The sequence below is a fragment of the Pseudophryne corroboree genome, chromosome 4 (genome assembly GCF_028390025.1).
Source record: "Pseudophryne corroboree isolate aPseCor3 chromosome 4, aPseCor3.hap2, whole genome shotgun sequence".
NCBI lineage: Eukaryota > Metazoa > Chordata > Amphibia > Anura > Myobatrachidae > Pseudophryne > Pseudophryne corroboree.
Genome location: NC_086447.1, coordinates 846,211,489 through 846,220,705, shown reverse-complemented (window position 1 = coordinate 846,220,705; position 9,217 = coordinate 846,211,489). Strand labels below are relative to the sequence as shown.

The 9,217-nt window shown below is 43.9% G+C and overlaps 4 pseudogenes; 2 read left to right on the top strand and 2 right to left on the bottom strand.

Annotated features, from left to right (window-relative positions):
• Positions 1–636: 636 nt before the first annotated feature.
• LOC134913168 (5S ribosomal RNA) lies at positions 637–754 on the bottom strand (annotated as a pseudogene).
• A 130-nt stretch (positions 755–884) lies between these two features.
• On the bottom strand, positions 885–1,002 carry LOC134912554 (5S ribosomal RNA; annotated as a pseudogene).
• A 1,821-nt stretch (positions 1,003–2,823) lies between these two features.
• LOC134912542 (5S ribosomal RNA) lies at positions 2,824–2,941 on the top strand (annotated as a pseudogene).
• Positions 2,942–3,071: 130 nt separating this feature from the next.
• Positions 3,072–3,189, top strand: LOC134913122 (5S ribosomal RNA; annotated as a pseudogene).
• Positions 3,190–9,217: the final 6,028 nt, after the last annotated feature.

Sequence of the window (9,217 nt, the reverse complement as noted above, 5' to 3'; positions counted from 1 at the left end):
ATTTATTTATTTTTATTTATTAGCAGTTTCTTATATAGCGCAGCATATTCTATTGCGTTTTACAATTAGAACAACAGTTATAAAAAAAAAACTGTCAAAGACACAGACAGACATAGAGGTAGGAAGGCAAGGTTGTGGATCTGCACCAGCTTAGAAAATAAAGGTTGTAGATAAAAAGAAGAAAATGATATCTATAAGGTACCAAAATACTGACTATTATTGTAAATCATAAATAGTACTGAGTTTTGGCGGTGCTCCCACAGATTTTGTAGTTAGCCTACATGAGAAAACAAGAGAAAGACAAAATACCCTTGTGTGGAAGCACTCTTTGGTTGAATATGAAAAATTGTGTATGGTAGAGGAGAGGACCCTTTCGTTGTCCTTCCACTACAGTTTTGGATAAAACTTAACTTTTAATGATAGTCTATAGAAAATTCACTGGAGGTGAACAAAAAAGAATAATAATAAAATCTAGATTGCCATTGTACCAAATATGGCTCTAGATATGGCAGGTGAAAATATTTTTGTGGTTGTTGTATAATTGTTGAAAATAAACAATATATACAGGTCACAGAAAGGATCGGATTGTAAGATAAGCTTAGAAAAAAGTGATATTGGATTGCCTGAAGGAAAAACGGCCCACAGCACCTAGTATTCCCTGGAGGTCTCCCATCCACGTACTGACCAGGCCATACCTGCTTAGCTTCCAAGATCAGACGTGTTCGGGCGCATTCAGGATAGTATGGCCGTGGGCCGATTGTATCAGGAATCACTGGTGATTTTTTGTTGCTGATTAGAAAAATGGCCTCAGTATTCAGCTAAAAGACTGTGAAATTGTGAGGGAAATGTTCTTAGATATGATATGAAGGTCTCCTGAAAAAAAGGGCCCACAGCACCTAGTATTCCCTGGCGGTCTCCCATCCATGTACTAACCAGGCCATACCTGCTTAGCTTCCAAGATCGGACGTGATCGGGCGTATTCAGGATAGTATGGCCGTGGGCCGTTTATTTCAAGAGATAAGTAAACAAATGTCAGGTTTGAGAGTATGTGTAAACGGTAATTAACCAAATTTCCTGGGATTGGTCCTGGGAAATTATAATTGAGAAACAAAATCCAAAGTTATTAGACCCGTTGAAGGGTCAGGGGTGCTGCTAATGACCAGCAGAGTGATAATTGAATGATCTTGCAGCAAGATGATCTAAAATTTTTTTAACCAAAAAAGGTTTACTGCTGAACTGAAAGTAACTATCTAAAGGTTTTCTTGCTGTAGATAGCAAATATTATGATCAAATATGTTAAATTGAGAACTGAGAAAAACCAAGTATTCCTGTGTTAACCAAGATTATAATGGCTAACAAGGCAGTTGCTGATTATCTGCAAATAGGTTCAATCCTAAAGATAATCACAAAGCAGGCACTTAAATTATTGGTCCCAATAGAGGGGTCTGATGTGCTGTTAAGATGCAGGCACAGTATTAGTAGTAGCCACTACCTATTGAGTTTGTCTGCTGTAAATAGCCTGTGATCAGATAAGTTTACAAAAAATTGATTAAATTGAAGCAGCAGAGAAAACAGTCTTTTTGTCCCTATGTGGAGACAATAGAAGCTTATAATACATGTCCTTGATCGACTAATTAATAGATTCAATCCTTAATGGAAAGTACGGAGCAGACAGTAACGTTGCTAGACCCAAATTAGGGGTCTGAAGCACTGTTTGAAAAACGGACACAATGTTAAAAGTTACCACTTCCAGTGATGTAGATATCCTTGGAGAACTGTGGCTGTGGTTTGATTGAAGGTCGTGTCCGTGCCCCGTGTTCTGTGACCGTGCGGCCGCCCGTTCCGGAGAGGGCGAAGCCGCAATGACGTCACTGAATGGCTTCCGGAAGGGGCTTCCGTGAACAAGCCTAGCTCACAGGTGAAACGTACGTCGGGATTCTGACGTCCATTCAGTGACGTCATTGCGGCTTCGCCCTCTCCGGAACGGGCGGCCGCACGGTCACAGAACACGGGGCACGGACACGACCTTCAATCAAACCACAGCCACAGTTCTCCAAGGATATCTACATCACTGGAAGTGGTAACTTTTAACATTGTGTCCGTTTTTCAAACAGTGCTTCAGACCCATAATTTGGGTCTAGCAACGTTACTGTCTGCTCCGTACTTTCCATTAAGGATTGAATCTATTAATTAGTCGATCAAGGACATGTATTATAAGCTTCTATTGTCTCCACATAGGGACAAAAAGACTGTTTTCTCTGCTGCTTCAATTTAATCAATTTTTTGTAAACTTATCTGATCACAGGCTATTTACAGCAGACAAACTCAATAGGTAGTGGCTACTACTAATACTGTGCCTGCATCTTAACAGCACATCAGACCCCTCTATTGGGACCAATAATTTAAGTGCCTGCTTTGTGATTATCTTTAGGATTGAACCTATTTGCAGATAATCAGCAACTGCCTTGTTAGCCATTATAATCTTGGTTAACACAGGAATACTTGGTTTTTCTCAGTTCTCAATTTAACATATTTGATCATAATATTTGCTATCTACAGCAAGAAAACCTTTAGATATTTACTTTCAGTTCAGCAGTAAACCTTTTTTGGTTAAAATTTTTTTTCGATCATCTTGCTGCAAGATCATTCAATTATCACTCTGCTGGTCATTAGCAGCACCCCTGACCCTTCAACGGGTCTAATAACTTTGGATTTTGTTTCTCAATTATAATTTCCCAGGACCAATCCCAGGAAATTTGGTTAATTACCGTTTACACATACTCTCAAACCTGACATTTGTTTACTTATCTCTTGAAATAAACGGCCCACGGCCATACTATCCTGAATACGCCCGATCACGTCCGATCTTGGAAGCTAAGCAGGTATGGCCTGGTTAGTACATGGATGGGAGACCGCCAGGGAATACTAGGTGCTGTGGGCCCTTTTTTTCAGGAGACCTTCATATCATATCTAAGAACATTTCCCCCACAATTTCACAGTCTTTTAGCTGAATACTTAGACCATTTTTCTAATCAGCAACAAAAAATCACCAGTGATTCCTGATACAATCGGCCCACGGCCATACTATCCTGAATGCGCCCGAACACGTCCGATCTTGGAAGCTAAGCAGGTATGGCCTGGTCAGTACGTGGATGGGAGACCTCCAGGGAATACTAGGTGCTGTGGGCCGTTTTTCCTTCAGGCAATCCAATATCACTTTTTTCTAAGCTTATCTTACAATCCGATCCTTTCTGTGACCTGTATATATTGTTTATTTTCAACAATTATACAACAACCACAAAAATATTTTCACCTGCCATATCTAGAACCATATTTGGTACAATGGCAATCTAGATTTTATTATTATTCTTTTTTGTTCACCTCCAGTGAATTTTCTATAGACTATCATTAAAAGTTAAGTTTTATCCAACACTGTAGTGGAAGGACAACGAAAGGGTCCTCTCCTCTACCATACACAATTTTTCATATTCAACCAAAGAGTGCTTCCACACAAGGGTATTTTGTCTTTCTCTTGTTTTCTCATAGAGGTAGGAAGGCCCTGCTTGCAAGCTTACAATCTATAGGGAAATAGGCACTGATACACAAGGATAGATGCTACCTGTCGCATAATGGTCCACCAGATTGCTAGGTTCTTAATGGGTTATATGATATGATCACCCAGCAATGTTGGAAGACAAAATATGTGAGGTTATGTGGACTGTACAGAGAGGATGTAATTGGATAGGGAAGCACTGAAGGTTATTTGGGTGGGTTTGGAATTTGGTAGGCTTGTCTGAAGAGGTGAGTTTTCAGGGAATGTTTAAAGGGTTGGAGACTAGAGGAGAGTCTTATTGTGCGTGGGAGGGCATTCCAGAGAGTGGGTGAAGCCCGGGTAAAGTCCTGTAATTTTGAGTGGGAACAGGTAATACATGTGGATGAGAGATGCAGATCTTGTGCGGAGCGGAGAGGTTGGGTAGGGAGATATTTTGAGATGAGTGAAGAGATGTATGATGGTGCAGTTTGGTTAATAGCCTTGTATGTAAGTAAAAATATTTTAGATTTAACACGGTAGAATACCGGTAACCAATGGAGGGACTGACAGAGCGGATCAGCAGACGAAGACCGCCTAGCGAGGAAGATTAGCCTCGCAGCTGCATTTAAAATGGATTGTAGTGGTGAGAGCCTATGTTTGGGAAGACCAGTAAGGAGACTATTACAATTATCACTGCGGGAGATGATGAGTGGATGGATTAGAGTTTTTGCAGTGTCTTCTGTAAGATAAGGGCGTATTTTGGATATGTTTTTTAGATGCATGTAACATGATTTAGAGACAGATTGAATGTGTGGAACAAAGGACAGTTCAGAGTCAACGGTCACATCTAGGCAGCGAGCTTGTGGGGTAGGGTGGATAGTCGTATTGTCAACAGTTATGGAGATATCAGGTTGGTAACTACTCTTGGCTGGTGGGAAAATAATTAATTCTGTTTTTGAAATGTTGAGTTTGACGTGGCGAGATGACATCCATGATGAAAAGGCAGACAGGCATTCAGTGACACGAGTCAAAATAGATGGTGATAAATCTGTGGAGGATAGGTAGATTTGAGTATCATCATCGTACAAATGATACTGAAATCCGAAGGAGCTGATCAGTTTACCAAGAGATGAGGTATAGATTGAGAAAAGCAGAAGACCCAAGACTGATCCCTGCGGTACTCCAACTGATAGAAGTAGAGAAGAAGAGGTAGAATCTGAGAAGTGAACAATGAAAGAGCGATTAGATAGGTAGGATAAGAACCAAGTAAGGGCTGTGTCCTGAAGACCTAGGGATTGTGGTGTTTGTATGAGAAGAGAGTGGTCAACAGTGTCAAAAGCAGCAGAGAGATCTAGAAGAATAAGTAGTGTGTAATGGCCTTTCGATCTAGCAGTGACTAGATCATTCACTACTTTGGTCAGTGCCGTCTCTGTGGAGTGTTGGGCATGAAAGCCTGACTGAAGTGAGTCCAATAAATTGTGGGAGTTAAGAAAGTGTGTAAGGCGAGTGTAGGCAAGTCTCTCAAGTAGCTTGGAGGGACATGGTAGCTGAGAAATGGGACGGTAGTTAGAGAGTGTGTTTGGGTCAGAGTTGTGTTTTTTTTTAGAATGGGAGTAATCACTTCATGCTTAAACAGAGAAGGAAAGATACCAGTAGAGAGAGAGAGAGATTACAGATTTTTAGTTAAGGTTGGGATAAGCACAGGAGACAAAGTTTTACTGACTTGTGAGGGTATAGGATCAAGAGGACAGGTAGTGAAGTAGGAGGATAAAAAGAGTTGATACTTCATCTTCACTTGTGGGATTAAATGAAGAGAAAGTGCCAGAGGGTTCAGGTAGGGAACTAAGCAGGTCACTGGCTGAGTTAGTGTATACCATTTCATCTTGGACTTTTATCAATCTTATCCTTGAAGTAGGAAGCAAGTTCTTGTGCACTGATAGTAGCTAGTGGGTGAGGTGAGGGAAGGTAAAGAAGTGATTTAAATGTATTAAAAAGTCGCTTGGGGTTGGTGGCATGATAAGAGATGAAAGATTGGAAATATGTTTGTTTGGCAGTGTCCAGGGCCTGACAATAGGAGTGGTAGGTGGTCTTATATGTGAGAAAGTCACTTGGATTCTGAGATTTACGCCACTGACGTTCTACTTTACGTGACAGTTTTCGTAGGTGTCTTGTTGATTTAGAGTGCCATGGTTGGCATCTAAGCCTACGTGGAGTGTGATGTGTAGCTGGAGCTACTTCATCAAGGGCACTTTCTAGGGTCTGGTGCAGGTGGGATACAGCAGTGTCAGGTGTGGTAAATGTAGAGATTGGTGAGAGGATTTTTTGCAGAGAATTGGAAAGTTCTTGAAAATGTATATTGTTAGTATTTCTGCAGGATAGAGGAGGCTTGCTTGGTTTTAGTGTCATAGTGTCATAGGAGTTGAAACGTCCGGAAGACTGAGGGAATCCGCTTCCCAGTTGAGGACTCCCAGAATTAACACTGCCAATATTGCTGGCAGATGGCGTTCCGCCCAACGAACAATTTTTTACACTTCCATCATTGCCATGCGGCTTTGAGTGCCGCCTTGATGGTTTATGTATGTCACCATGGTGGTGTTGTCTGATTGTACTTGAACAGGGCTGTTCTGAATCAGAGGCAGGGCAAGAGTCAGAGCATTGAACACTGCCCGCAATTCCAGAAACTTTATCGGGAGGAGAGATTCCTCCTTGGTCCACCGACCCTGGAGAGAGTGTTGCCCTAGCACCACGCCCCAACCCCACAGACTGGCGTCCGTAGTCAGTCAGACCTAGTTGGGAATCCGGAAGGGACAGTCCCTGCTCAACTGTTGAACCTGTAGCCACCAGCCCAGTGACAGACGAACCTCCGAAGTTAAGGATATCATCTGAGACCTGATCCGATGAGGCAGGCCGTCCTTGGACAGAATCAACCGCTGCAGAGGGCGGGAATGAAATTGTGCATACTCCACCAGGTCGAAAGCCGACACCATGAGGCCCAGTACTTGCATCGCCAAGTGTATCGACACCCTTGGGCGAGAGAGCAAGTATCTTATCCTGTCCTGAAGTTTCAGGACTTTCTCTTGAGACAGAAACAGTCTTTGACTGTGTGTGTCCAGCCGTGCCCCTAGGTGCACCATGTCCCGAGAAGGAACCAGCAAGAACTTTTTCCTGTTGATGAGCCACCCGTGGGCTTGTAGGAATTTGACCGTGATGTCCAGATGACTGAGGAGAACCTCTTTGGAGTTCACCAGGATCAGCAAGTCCAGATATGGCAGGATCCTGATTTCCTGATGGCGGAGATGGGCCGTCATCACGGCCATTACCTTGGTGAAGATCCGAGGGGCCGGGGCCAGTCCAAATGGCAGAGCCTGGAATTGATAGTGTAGTTTGCCAATAGCAAACCGCAGATACTGCTGATGCGATATGGCAGTAGGTATATGCAGGTAAGCATCCTGTATGTCCAGGAATACCATATAGTCTCCAGGTTCCATGGCCAGTACAATTTAGCGCAGCATTTCCATACAGAATTTGGACACTCTCACAAACTTGTTCAGTGATGTGAGGTTGAGTATAGGCCGGAAAGACCCATTGGGTTTCGGGACTAGAAATAGGGTTGAATAGTATCCCCTGCCTCTCTGGGACAGAGGTACCGGCACTGGTTCCGGTATGAATGGTCGACCATGTTATGGTCGACAGTCATTAGGTCGACCACTATTGGTCGACATTGACATGGTCGACATGGACGACACATGAAAATGGTCGACACATGAAAGGTCAACATATGAAAAGGTCGACATGAGTTTTTTAACTTTTTTTGGTGTCGTTTTTTGCATAAAGTGACCGGGAACCCCAATTAGTGCACCGCGTCCCCTCGCATGGCTCGCTTCGCTCGCCATGCTTCGGGCATGGTGCCTTCGCTTCGCTCGGCACACTTTACCGTTCCAATCGTTGTCCATGTGGATCGTAAAGTATGGAAAAGTTCCCCAAAAGAAAAAAAAGTAAAAAAACTCATGTCGATCTTTTCATGTGTCGACCATTTTCATGTGTCGACCATGTGTCCACGTCGACCATGTCAATGTCGACCAATAGTGGTCGACCTAATGACTGTCGACCATAACATGGTCGACCATGTGAACGGATACCACCGGCACTACCACTCCTGTATCCAGGAGGGATCACACAACCAGGTGTAGAGCTTGCACTATCAACGGATCCGAAGGAATAACCGAAGTGCAGAACTGGCGAGGGGGACATCTCTTGAAAGAGACTTTGTACCTGTGAGAGACAACTTCCCGTACCCAGGCGTCTGAAGTGGTCCTTAACCAGACCTGGGTTAATTGTAGAAGTCGGCCTCCCACCCTGGGATCCCCCAGGTGGAGGCCCACCCCATCATGCAGATGGCTTGTCTTGTTTGGAAGCAGGCTGACGGGCTGCCCAGGATTGTTTAGGTTTGGGCTTGGTGGTTTTGCAAGCGCAAGCCTGTCTCGGGTATGCCTGACCCTTTGCCTTCTCTGGAGGCCAAAAGGAATGAAAAGTGGTGCTCTTTGTCTTCGGAGCAGAAGGATTAGTATTTGGGAGAAATGCAGTCTTAGCAGGCGCTAAGTCAGTCACAATATTATTAAGATCTTCCCCAAACAGTATGTCTCCCTTAAAAGGCAGTACCTCCAAAGTCTTCTTGGAGTCCAGATCCACCTTGCACGACCTCAACCACAGAATATGGCGAGCCAAGATGGATGTAGTCGACGCCTTAGCCGCCATTACATCTGTCTCGGAGGACGCCTCCTGAATATAATGGGAGACTGTGGCAATATGAGATAGATTTTGTCTGGCAGTATCAGAGATATCCTGAGGTAGCTCTTCCTCAATAGCCCGAACCCATGCTTCTATACCTTTTGCAGCCCACGAGGCTTCTATAGTGGGTCTATGTACCACACCCGTAAGGGAGTAAATAGACTGCAGGCATCCCTTCACACGCTTATCTGTCAGTTCCTTCAATGAAGTGACAGTGGTGACGGGCAGAGTAGATGACACCACAAGCCGGGTGACATGGGCATTCACCGGAGGTGAATTTTCCCACTTGTTACACAACTCAGCAGGGAGAGGATAACGGGCTAGCATCTTTTTAGATAGGAAGAATTTCTTTCTTGGAGAAGACCAAGGTTCCTGACATATGTCAACTAAGTGGTCAGAATGTGGCAATACTACCTTAGTTACCTTCTGACGTTTAAATTTATCAGGTTTCTTAGATGCAGTAGTGGGATCTACCATATCATCAATTTGTAGAATCAGCTTAATAGCCTCACTAGGTCAGGGACATCAACCTGAGCTGTAGATTCCTCGTCAGAAACAACCGTATCTATGTTTGACGGATCAGTATACTCCCCGTCCTCATCAAACGTAACATCTGAAATATTAGTGGATTGCGAGGAGGAAGCAGCCCGCTTAGACAACCCCTTGGCCCCAGAGGGACGCGGGGTAGATTTTTGACTAACCAAAGATTGATTAAATTGTTGAATCTGGAGAGATAGTGTATCCGCCCAGGGCGGATTAACCACGGAGACCAACATGTGACTGCAATGGCACAGGAGGTCCCATAGGGGGCGTAAGGCGTGTGACTAGTGTATTAAGCATAGATGAAAAAGCCACCCAAGGTGGTTCCTGATTGGCTACCGAAACAACGGGCTGACT